This window comes from Buteo buteo, chromosome 11 (genome assembly GCF_964188355.1).
Source record: "Buteo buteo chromosome 11, bButBut1.hap1.1, whole genome shotgun sequence".
In the NCBI taxonomy this organism is placed as follows: Eukaryota; Metazoa; Chordata; class Aves; order Accipitriformes; family Accipitridae; genus Buteo; species Buteo buteo.
Window position 1 is genome coordinate 15,266,650 of NC_134181.1, and position 12,704 is coordinate 15,279,353.

The window sequence follows — 12,704 nt, forward strand, 5'->3', positions numbered from 1 at the left end:
TGAACGTGGAATGAAAATCCCTGCAAACTGTTTCTGTTTTCCTTTATAGCCTCGAACACATGGTTTATGAAATTGTGATTGTGGCAAGTTTTCAACTTCTACAAAATAATGATAAGTACCTAGATTAGAAGACGAAGATACCAAAATTCAGCAGAGTCCACATTCTCTGAAAAAGGTTCTTGTGTCTGGAAGGACAATACCATAAATTTTTCTCCTTTTCCTGAAGCAGGGACAAGAAAGGAGCTTGATACAAACAGCTGTCACATAGCATGCCTACTAAATTACAGTTTTAAGAGACAAGACCATTGGAAAAGAAACTAAAATTTCTACTAAAGAAAACATTTTTCCTTCATTATAATATGTTTGAAATCATAGAGGAAAGAGAAACCTTGGTGAGAATAAAGAGGGTAGCAGAAAACAAATGGTAAACCAGATAGTTTTTAAACAGCCATAGCTCAAGTAAAGTGTGGTTAATATTTAACAAACTTGGTCCTGATCTCTTCAAAAACATTCCATCTCAAGAGGACAAGGAAAGAAATGTATTTGGGGTTGCAGATTAATAACCGGAGGTGCAACAATCAGTACAGTCCCCTGTGTATTTACAAGAGCTACTGGCAATAGAGACGCTGAAGCCATTAAAGAAATAAGTCCCAAAGGGTGCAATATTGGTCCACACCATTCAGCTGCCTTATTATACACCTTCACAGTGCTCCAAAACTTGAAAAACTGTTCTGCTTACCAGGGGAAGTAGGATCCATTCAAACAATGGGAAAACAATAGTTGAAACAGTTTAAAATAAAGCTATTGAGTAAAACAGGTTGTTTTTAAACACCCTTTTTTTCCAGATTCCTTTATCAGGTACTCTTGAGAGTAAGATCAAATGAATTCAGCTAAGCAACAGAAAAAAAAATCCATTTTCCTCTGCTATTAGAAAGAGGGAAAATACGAACTTGTAGTGATAACTCATGATGTAAATACATATAACCCACACCCCATAACCCACCCCCTTCTCCAACCCCAAATTCAGTCACCTTTGATTTAGCCAAAACCATTGTCTTCACACTGTGGATTACTGTGACAGTTAATAAGTGTCATGTTCACAGTACATCAGGCATTTCAAACTGCTTTATTCCTCAAGAGAATTCAGAAGGTAAGAAGTTGATGCAATTCAAAGCCAACTTTCCTGGCATTTTTGCTGTTAGCTTTGTTCCTTTCCTCCATATGAATTTTCAGTCTTATTTTGCATACATAACAGTTTGTGCAACTGATACGGAACCAATACAGAAAAGAAACAGACAACCAGATTAATAATAAATCAGTCTCTGAGAAATCCTCTTCATTATTTGCTAATCCACCACAGCAGAAAATGTAGGAAGAGATCCTGATTTGAAAGCGTTTTTGTTTGTTAGATCAGTCCTGAAGCATGTTACATGATGCTACCAAAACACTGATGGTTGGGGTATCAAGGTCTGTCAGCATGCAGTGTATTTGATAACAGCAAGCTTAGGATTAGTATGATAATACCATTAGATAGCTACCATTCTGCTTTTGTAATTTAGGTCTCACATATTCTTTGTTTTCACTGCTATTTAAAATGCTTTCTTAAACATTATACATGGAGTTCATACCATGAAGTTTCCTCAAGAAATCGTCAATGTTCATAATCAGGGTCATTTTGTATTTATATACCTCCTACAGTTTTCAAGAAAATCTACCTGCTTGACCAACAGCATTTCTGAGACTTAAAATTACCCTTCTGTAAAAATGCTTTTCAGCTACATGGATATTACAGTACTAATATCATTGGAAGACACATGTTTAACAAAAAATAATAAAAAAATCAATACAGTCAGAGCATATACCTAGAAGAGTCTTTGTATGCTAGTTTGTAAGGGGAAAAAATAAATGTACCAAAAGAAGTGGTAGTGGTGGGGCAGTCAGATGCCTAAAATATAAATTAAGAAAACAGAGAGGTACAATTAATTCCACTGAAGCCTATATATCTCATTCCAAAATCAATCAAGAAAATGGCTTGACTGGATTTTTAGAATTATGATCTACAAAACCCCTGCCAAACACATTCTCTTCTCCGGAAGTGTGACAGTCTTTAATTAATGAACTGAGCCTTGCAGCATAGGAAGAGAAAATTAAATAGGCAAGCAAGACAGTCTGTGCTCGCCCATAAACACAAAATGCAACAGAGTGTTGTGAAACACTGCTGAGAGCTCAAAGAAAATGTGCTGGATTACATACACTGTTCATACCTACTTCTGCTCCTTTCACACTCAAATAGGAGAGAAGTCATGGGTTGTGTGTGTGAATATGGGGAGAAGATAAGATGGAAATACATCTGGGTCTTAACTAGAGAGAAAATAAAGGATTTCCCCTTGATGTTGCGGTACTGTGTTTTTGTGGGTGTTTGTTTTGTGGGAGTAGAATAAGGAAGTTGCATTCTTTTCGTTTACCTATGTAGCACTCTGACATTAGGAACTATAAATGATAGGTATTTTTTCCACCTGAGCATGCTTTTCTTTTTGCACATCAGCAAGAGCTGGAACAAAACCAAAAAAACAAGAAAATCTATTTGTGGTGGGTCTTTCCTGAATCAGGAAGACTCTCCTAAAAGGTTTGCAAGAGTTCCTTCTGTAAGCATTCTGTAAAAGTGCATGCTTTTTACAAAGGAAGGGGAAGAGGGACAAAACAACTTCCCTTGTCTTCACCCAAATACATACAGGATAATTTTTTACCTGATCTGAAAAGAAGTAGCAATTAAGTCTCATGTCATAAAATAACAACTCTCTAAGAGAGAAGAGATGCTATTCAGAATAATGTTTCCTGCTAGTGCCAGACAGTAAGGACTGAGCTCACCTAAGCCTGATGCCTACGAGCAAGTGGCATGAAGCATAGACAGCCCTTTCAGAATGCCACTAGCTAGTGTTTTTAGTGATGAAGTTGAGGCCAACAGAAGGTGAAAAAGGGTGACATCACACATAGGAAAAAAGAATAAAATATGTAGGAACCATTTCTTACTCAACCTTCACATTAGTGAAACAATCAAAAGAGGCCTGGAGGCTCTATGCCTAGGCACATCAAGAAATTCACTCAGACTGCAAGTGCATATAGGAAGAGAGGACATCATATTGTTTTACATCTGTACAAGACCACAGACCTAAAACTTGCATATCACTCCATCCAGGTAGGAATCACATAACTTACTTAGTAAAAAGCAACTCCCAAGAAAATTATTGATAAAAACACCCCCAAAACCTACTTTCTACCACATCACTGAAGAGTGATGAATAATGCAGGTGTGTCCACTCTGGGTTATGTTCCAGAAACTAAACCATATAATCTAATTCCACTTTGAACTGGAATGGGACTATATATTGAACTATATCTTTTTTTGATTTTGTTGCCTAAGGTGGATACAAGTCTTTCCAGGCTCCTGGTTTGCTTATTGAAGGCTCCTATATCATTAAGTGGTCTCTGCAACAGAGTTGCCACTTAGCTATGCCAGTAAAACCTGAAATTACTGGTATTGCTCGTGTATGAGTCATCTGGCTGCACTTCGGACTCTCACAGGAGATGACTAATCTGACTCATAGGCAAACAAACCCAACGATTTTCTGTGTTCAGAGGTAGACAGTATGTATTTAGTTGGGTACACTACACAGTTGAACTTGCATTTGCTGAAGATAAATCATGCTGCAAAACATATAAAGGAAACGTTAACAATGTGCTTAGAGATTTTAGCACATTCTCTTAACCTACAGTGTTTACATGTGTCTGTTCTATAGTCTGTGATAAGTAATATAAACAAACTAGAAAGAAAACATTAACAGAGATTCTCATATACTTGGAAGGTATCTAACATTGCTAGCTAGGACATAAAAGCATGCAAGTAAGAAACAAAACTGTCTTTCAACAATGCACGAAAAAGGATCCTTAAGGTTTTCATGCGATGCCTCCAGATTGACCTAGCTAACTAAATCCAAAATGCTTTTCTTTGTGAACAAATGTCTTTCCCCATTAGGTTGTTTTCTTCTCAGTACTAGGGACCTCAGGGGTTTAAATACACGTGAAATGATTAAGTACTTGCTGTCGTTTAGTCTTACTTTTGCTGATTCCCCCTTCTCAAAGGGCGTGTATAAGATCTGAGTGTAAAACAAGAGAAAAGAGATGGATGGAGAAAGTCAGGCAAAGGAACGCAAGAAAGGTATGCTGTCATGTAGCTGAGTGTGACTGCTGTAATCCCTGCAAGCAGCAGGCACAGGAAAATCAATTTTAAAAACTGCTTCCTGGCCTCTTTACTATCTCAGAGCACATCTAGAAGATATGATGGTAAAAATATCCATGAGCAGTCTCACCTCATCATCATTTGTGCTCCTACCCTGTTATCAGCCAGCAGAACTGCACTGGAGGTCTTTGGCTGACAAAGGCCTAGATGGGTAGCAGCAACATCTCAAACATAACATAAAAATCTTCTAATGTTGGAGCCTGGAAGATAACATAGACCTGTCTTTTTATCTTAATACTATTATGACAAATGACTAGTGTGCTTCTGGGAACAAATGGCCTTTTATCTCCACAGTCTTTTGTCTTTTTTTTTTTTTTTTTTTTAAAGCTTACTAAATTTAAGGTTCTTTTTTTTAATAAAAAGACTTCAGCCTTATGCCTGTTCTTTTTGCTATCAGTACCATAGCTTCTGCTGAAATAAATTATAGTACGGTATTTCTGTGGGATTTATTCAGATTCCCAGAGCCACATCCAAGAACATTAAACTTAACCAATCTAATGAGAGCTATACAAAACATCAGTAATGAGGATTCACACTGGGCAGAAAGAAAGAAGGTTTCCTGGCAAAAAGTCAGTGAATAACTAACAGAACAATTGTCTCTTTGTATTCCAGAGACAGAATAGGGGATTTACGAGAACTAGTGATTTTCATCTCAAAGGTCTCATCACAAAAATAATGAAACCACAGCTGTTACAAAACTATTCTAAAAATCAGCGTTTCAAGAGGATGAGACAAACCTTCAATTCTACCTGTGAATGCTCTACAATAAAGGTTTGAGTTTGGCCTCATAATTCCTAATCTCAGCATCACAGTGGTCATTCAAGAAGATGAATTATGCATTATTTGTTTATGAAGTGTTAAAAACACATAATAGCTGTTAAAAGCTTCTCTTGGCTCAACTCTCCTGGTAAATCCTCAAACACTTCGTGGAAAGATTAAATTAGAGATACAGTTGGCATGTGAAAGTACTGAATTACCTAGACTTTCCCCAAGGTAAGTACTCATCTTTTCTGTGACTTAATTACTTCCGTAGTGCTTTCTTATCGGTAGGTCACATTGTATTTATATACAAGTAGAGATACATTCTTAAATTTGACTGTATAAGTAGTCTAGACTATATACATTAAGGACTCAGATTTTATTTTACAAATTCATTTTTAATTTGATGATGTTCACTGGTCTGCTTGATGTTCTACTCCAGATTTGCTTTGGCTTATAATACTTAGTCCCCAACACTGGGAATGTCAACACAACTTGTTATAAACGCTCGTGACAAATTGGAGGAGCCAATTTGTATTGGATAAAAAAATCGAATTTATTAGCAAGCAATAAAAGAGCAAAACAGCGCTGGGCGGCCGGGGAGGCAATGCTCCGCCAGAAGCTCGCAACTTTAGGTTACAGCTACATTCCTTATATACATTTCATGTACCCCTTTCTTGTAAGTCTCCGCCTTGTCCTGCTTCTTCTTTCTTCACTTGTGCAGGTCTGTTACTATGCAGATTTGGTAGATCTTCTCAAGGATGAATGTCCTTTGATGTAGAATGTCTTTTGATGTGGAGAAATACAGTCTTGGTAATTGCAGCTGTTGTCCTTCCTCTCCTTATCTAGTGAGTCATAGCCATTACTTTTTTCCCCCTTAGCTAGTAAGTTATAGCCATTACTTTTTTCCCCCTTAGCTAGTAAGTTATAGCCATTGCCTTCTTCCCATGACCTTTACGCATCATTTAAGCAAGTCTTGTTATTTATACAAGGCATATGTTAACTCTCAATATGTCTCTTCCCCCTTCTCGATTTTATGAACAAAGTTAACCCGTTCATTACACAACTGATGTTTTTGCTTCTCTCTACTCTCCACAATCCCTTTAGAATACATACACTAGACATTTCTGTATCAATGATAAATGAAACAAATGCTTAGAAATGGGAATAACAAAAATTAAGATAAGTAGTGAATGTGTTATTTTTGCTTTTTTTGGTGACTCTCTTGGAAGGGAAGGCAAGTATTAAATGATCAAAATAATCTTCTACTTAGCATTGGACTTACTACTACTGAAACCCATCTTAAATTATCATGTCCCTCCCGCACATGAAAAATTAAAAGAGTATTTCTAGGAATAATTCCAATGTCACTTTCCAGGGGAACTATACATATTTCACATGAGGCCCATGCCATTCATGAGAATCATTCAAATTTTATGGTTTTTATATGAGGCATTCAAGTAAGAGTCAGAGAAACTGACACTATTTTGAAGGAACCAACTTTGATATTTCCCCATGTTCTCCCATATCTAAGTTTGCTTAGCAGCAAAATTTCAGCTGAGTAGTTTCAGAGTTTACAGGTATTTTACATTAATGAATTCATTTTTTCATTCTACAGGCAGACAAGAGGCAGAGCCATCAGAATTATGGACAAGACTGACTTAGAAGAAAGTCCCCTAGAGCAATTGAATAGCATACTACTCTCTAAATCAAATGAGCAGCTATTAACATCAGTTGTATAGAGTTTATAATATGGTGTTACTGCTGCCTTGCCAAATTCCCTAGGAGTTAGGTAAGAATCTCAACTTACCTAGTTAACTAATTTTAAAAAGGCAAATATTCTTAAAATACGAAGCCTTTAGTCACAATGCAGAGAGAAAAAAAAAGGAAAGATAAATTTAGGGGAGAACAAGATATAAGTGACAGCCTTTTTATCATGCAAAAAAAATGTCAATACCTAAACGCAAAAATGATAACTCAAAATACTTTATTTTAAAACTATACTTCAGTGGAAGTTTGGCTATGAAAAACTAAATATAACATGAAAATGCAAAATATGTCTTTAGCTAGATTGAATATAGTCATTCCTAGATGAGTACATTTTTGCTTACACATAAGTTTTGCGACTTCATTTGGCATTAAAGTGAGGAATGAGTAAACACAAAGAAAGAACATGACTATCCTGGCACAAATAAGTAAGTATAAACTTACAAGCATCTATAGCATGTATAATAATCAGTGACTACTAATGCTGTTACCTGAATAATTTTTTTCTCGTCATTCAGAAGCAGATGGATTTAAAAAAAAAATAAAATAAAAAATCACATTTTAATGTTCACTCCAGACAGAATCAGCTCAATACAACACACAAAATTCCAGCCTCACATACTCAAGTGGTCTAAACTAAGTGATGTCATTGCATTACAAAGCAGAAAAAAAAAATCATGTATTTAGAGGGCTGTAATCTCCATTACCTCTCTCATGACTATACCGGATTTCTAGGACTCTCAAACTGTTGGATCACATCTAGCATACAACATACCACAGTATTTTTTTGTCCTTTGTCTTTGAAAGCAGAGGGATAGTAATAGCAAATTCTATTCCTTGACACCATTGGATATCTAAGTGAAAGTAGTGAATTGTACAGACTTCACACTTGAAGGAAGACAAAGCAATAGCCAAACACACGATATACTGGACAGAAAAGTTATTAGTTTAGTATCTATAGAGTAGCATCATTCTGCAATAAGCTAAAATCCTTGTCTTTAAATGTCCTCGTTTTCTGGCCTCAATATTCCTAATTTTCCTGTTCCACATTTTCTCTTGCTTTCTTCTTGTGGTTCCATGATCCAGGATACCAGGTCTGTAAACCACTGGATTAATCACCAACAAGTTTAATACTCCCTAATAACTTTAATAACTTTAATAAGTTTAATAACTCCCTGTTACCACGATGAAGTTTAATTAGGGTCAAGAACATGTATACAGCAACATTTATATTTTATGGGCCAGAGTACACACTACATAGCTTTTATTTACCTTACATTTGCTGTGGGACAAGAATTAACATGAATCTGACATAAAGTGGGATAGATAGTACTTCATGTAACATGAAGGCCACAAGGACAAAACAAACATACTAAAAATGCACAAACCACAAAAAATTTGAACTAGTAGGAGAAGTTTTACACATTAATTCTTTTTCTGATGTTGGTATGACATTTCTGACACTGTGTAAGATGCTCTCAGATCACGATAGACAGCCTTGTTTCCATCACATCTAATGCAAACTTCTTGCTCCCAATAGTATCTATAGTTTACAGAATTAATTAGCTTTTTTTTAATCTCATCACCAGACTCTCCTCTCCTCTGTCAAGTACTTTCTCATTTCCTACCATACTGCTTTTTAAAAGTGTGAAAGCTCCTACACAAAGCAGAAAGCCACTTGGAAAAAACTAGATCCCCTTTAACAAATAGTGTATCTTGCAACAAATTGCATTTGGCACCTAAAAACCACATTCACACTAATTTCCACCCCTTATTTTCACATCCTATTTTTCAGTAGTCTCCTAGTCTTGGCATTCCCTTTGAGAGATCATTAGGTATTATGGATAATTAGTAATTTTCTGCATATTTATAAAAGCTTTTTTTTTAATGCTATATGTGGTATTCTGTTTGGCCTGTTAATACTAATGCAAGATGAACATTAACAGTTATGAAACAGAGATATTATCTAGGACTACTTTTATGTTATTTTGCTCACAGTGACATTACTCTTCAGTCCCACCATTTCATATAGTCTCAGAGCCCAAACACTCTTATACAGCACTTCTAGTCTTGCTATTACAGCTGTTAGCAACAGAGCATGGATTACACTCAACAGACAGCTATAGAGCTTTGGCAACAAACATTGTGGCCACTACTGACCCTGGCTAAACCTCTGATGGCAGATGATTATTTCCTCAAATTCTTACAAAAGTGTTTGTTCAGAAGAACAATATCAGATAAAAATACTGAAGACTAGCATGCTCATCCTGTAGTAAGCAAATTATCTGCAACTGAAAAAGTAAACAGAAAGACCTGTTTTGTGTCAGCTATTAAATCCAAATCTTACATAGCATGATATAAGACACACTTGAAAAAAACTTTGGGTTTTTTTCCACATGGTTAGCACTCAGGGTTAAAACAAGCAAAATATCCTACACCATCATCAGAAAACCAATCCCAATAATTCTTCCAAATAGACAATTCTTGTATGTGAGAAACTAGACTAAATGTAGCCAATCTTATTCTCGTTTGGTCCAAATCATGTTCTTCAAACACTTCTATCACTTACTACTGTGATAAATTTATTTTATATGTATTTGTTAATCAAACCGGTTCTGTAGGCCTTGCATAGTGTGTTCGTTTTGCAGGGCAGTGTTAGCCCTTGCAGACAGGTGCTATTGGAAACATTGTAACTACAGATGATATGTACATAGTTCCGCTCTCTTTTTGCCAACCCAAAACCGGTTTTGTTGTTAACTATCCTGGAGGATGTGTGTTTGGCCTCAGGGATTGCAGTGCTTGGGATCTTGATGGGCCATTCGTTGTATGCATTTGTTGAGGGGGAAGTGTCTGTTACACAAAAGAAGACTACAGCCTTCATCCCTCGACTCCCCCAGCAACAGGGCGCGCAATCGCAGAAACAAGCCCATGTGAGCCCGGACCCTAGACTTTAACCTGGCAACAACAACAAAAAAAACCTATAAAAAGGGAACTCGAGGGAGGGGGGCGCGCGCCGTTGGTAGAGCGGAGACTCCCCGGCCTGTTTGTCGCTTGCTTTAATAAACTTTGATTGGATTATCCGTGGGCTGGCGTACAATTTTTCGTCGCCCCTTATAACAACTACTAAATCAGTAGTTAATCTCAAAATTGAACATATATACATACACAAAAGAAATGCTAAGTTAATGTGGAGAAAAACTGATTTTTGTTTCAATTCGTTTTTCAGATGCAACCTTCCCTCCCTCAGCTGTAAACTGTACAACAGCAACCATGCTTAACACTTACTATGTGTCGCCATTCTACGTCTTACAAATAGTGGTTGTGATAACTACAGGAACCTGCAACTGCAAGATGCTGAACAGTACTCATCTACTTATGGTCTGTGCCATGCTGTCTCTCTCCCCCCAAGAGGGATTTAACATCAGTGATGTGTCCCATTGATGCTTCCTGTTGGTCTGTAGGCCAAAAGATTTATGGCAGAATCAGAGGATACTTTGTAAGCTTTTATTGTATAAGCAGTCTGCAGAGGCTACCACTAAATAGCCTTATTATGGCCTTGTTTCCATGTCTGATTTTACTCCAGCCAAGGCAGTAACATCAGAAATATCCGCCAAAGACTGTATACAAATCACTGATATGATCCTGGAAAGGGTAAGTTATTGCATTCACAAGAATCCTTCAAAATGATAGTAAAATGCAAGTCTCATTTGGCAGTCTGATTTTTTGATCTCTGCTGGAGAGAACCTGATGTATGGGTAAAATTTTCTCCCCACAAGAAGCAACTGAGAAGTAACTACACCCACAGCACCTAGTAAAAGAAGTTGTATTTCTAGCTGTAATAAATAATCTCTCTCTTCAAAACACAGATGTTTTACAGAGAAGATGCAAGAGACTTTTGCTCCACAATCCTGGTACATTACTGTAACTCTCATTAATAAGTAGGAAGACATCTGTTTAACTAGCATGCTAGGGAGGCTAGAATTTCTCCTAATGTATATTTTCTATTTAAATTTTCCATGCCACATATAAAAAAACATTATTGGAATAATTTTTTATATATATATGTGTGTGTATATATATATATATTTTTTAAAAATGCAAATACATTGTGAGGCCTTAGCGTTGAAAGTTATTTTTTCCAGAAAACTGTACTTATATTAAAAAATATTGATAATGAGATATCAGAACATGAAAACTTGTAATAGTATTTGAATCTCATTTCTCTTTGAAATTGTTTCTGAAACCCTCTTATTATGCAGACTTTGTCATGTTGACCTTCCTGTCTTTTGATGGTATTGGCCAAGACAAGAGAGAAAGCTCACTAACTCTTGTAAAATTAAGCTTTCTCCACAATGCAGGTTTTCAGATGAAGTCCTGTCAGCCTCTGTATGAATTCCATGATTCACATGAGCTTTGGGTCAAGCCTCAAGTGACAGAATGAATTTACTGCTTCTGGATAATTTTTTTTTTCCTTATCACTACCTGCCCCCCAGTACTGGAGTATTCATTACCTTAGATGATGTTAATAGCATGCTTGTGAGAAGTCATTTGTATCTTGAAGTCTTTATATTAAACATCCCATTGCCTAAAGTGGCTAAAAAACCCTATTTACCTGATTACAATTCCAAGTCCTGTATTGGAGCTGACTCTTTAATTTGCTTAAAATGCTTTTATTTCAGAACACTTTACTTGTCACACAAAAATACATTGTACATTACTGAATATAATAATAGAGGTTAAGAGACAGCTGGAGTAAGTGTTATGTAGTAAACTGACACAACCCCTCTCATACAAAGTGCAGTGTCACTGCCCTAACTACAGTGCAATTTGCATATAGAAATGGATAAACCTTAAAAGACAGCAGCAGTTTATTAATTTTAACATAACCTACCCCAAAATGCGTAAAGCATAGGTAAGCATCTATATATAGGGTGTCTCTTTTAGTCCATCATGATACATTATTATTTACTTTGTATCTAAATGATGTGTCAGACTGGAATACAATTCTGAACCAAGCTCCAGTAATAGAAATTACAGCTTTAAAAAATATTTTGCAGTTCCTTGCAATGCAAGGATGCAAGATGCTAATATGTTACATAAGAGATAACATGGGGATAAGGACAAAAAAAGAATTAGTTATCTAACTTCACTATTGTACAGACAATGGTGGTTCTTCCTTTCAAATCATTTTAAGGTTTTTGTTGTTGTCATTGCTTTGAAATAAAATCAGCTATGCCTTAACTGACAACTAAACAATCACTAAATGATTGAAATCAATGTCAAGAGACTGAAAAGCATCCTCAAAAGACTTAAATTTAATTCACTCAAAAAACCAGAAGACACCCAGTCTGCATTCCTACATGCCCTTAAGCTGATTGTTAGATATTTCATTTTTATACATACATCAGTTTTTGATCTCACAAATTCCATACATCTAATTTTTACATGCAAATACTTGAGTCCAATATCAAAACATTTGGCTTCCTACAGGGACAGGCACAGACATAACCTGTAACAGGGTTGCCACTAATATGAAATGCAGGCATTTAGGTTATGTCTGTCCCATTTTTAGACTTACTGACTACTGCACCTTCATCTTATGCATTTGCGTTGCAGTACAATATAGCAGGATAGGTTGGAGGTTGCAAGATGTAGCTAGCCTAAAAAAGGCATCATTCTTATGAGTTGTCTAGGCATCACATGCTGATTTTATCTACTGGATGGCAAGGAAGTTGAGGGCTGGCAAAAGTCATAGCAGTGACTAGCTTTTACTAAGCACAGCCCATGTTAACTCATGCCTTCATCTTGCAAAGGCTTCTCCACCAAACCCTGGTGTTAAAAAGAGACCTGCTGGTTTTGTGTCACATAGTCCCATGTAACA

General features: G+C 36.4%; 1 long non-coding RNA gene across 1 annotated transcript; it reads left to right on the plus strand.

The window, feature by feature from the left end:
- Positions 1–4,480: 4,480 nt before the first annotated feature.
- LOC142036254 (uncharacterized) lies at positions 4,481–11,513 on the plus strand. The gene is made up of 3 exons (XR_012652129.1): positions 4,481–5,904; positions 6,675–6,848; positions 10,050–11,513. It is a non-coding gene; the product is annotated as an uncharacterized LOC142036254 (long non-coding RNA).
- The last annotated feature ends 1,191 nt before the right edge of the window (positions 11,514–12,704 follow it).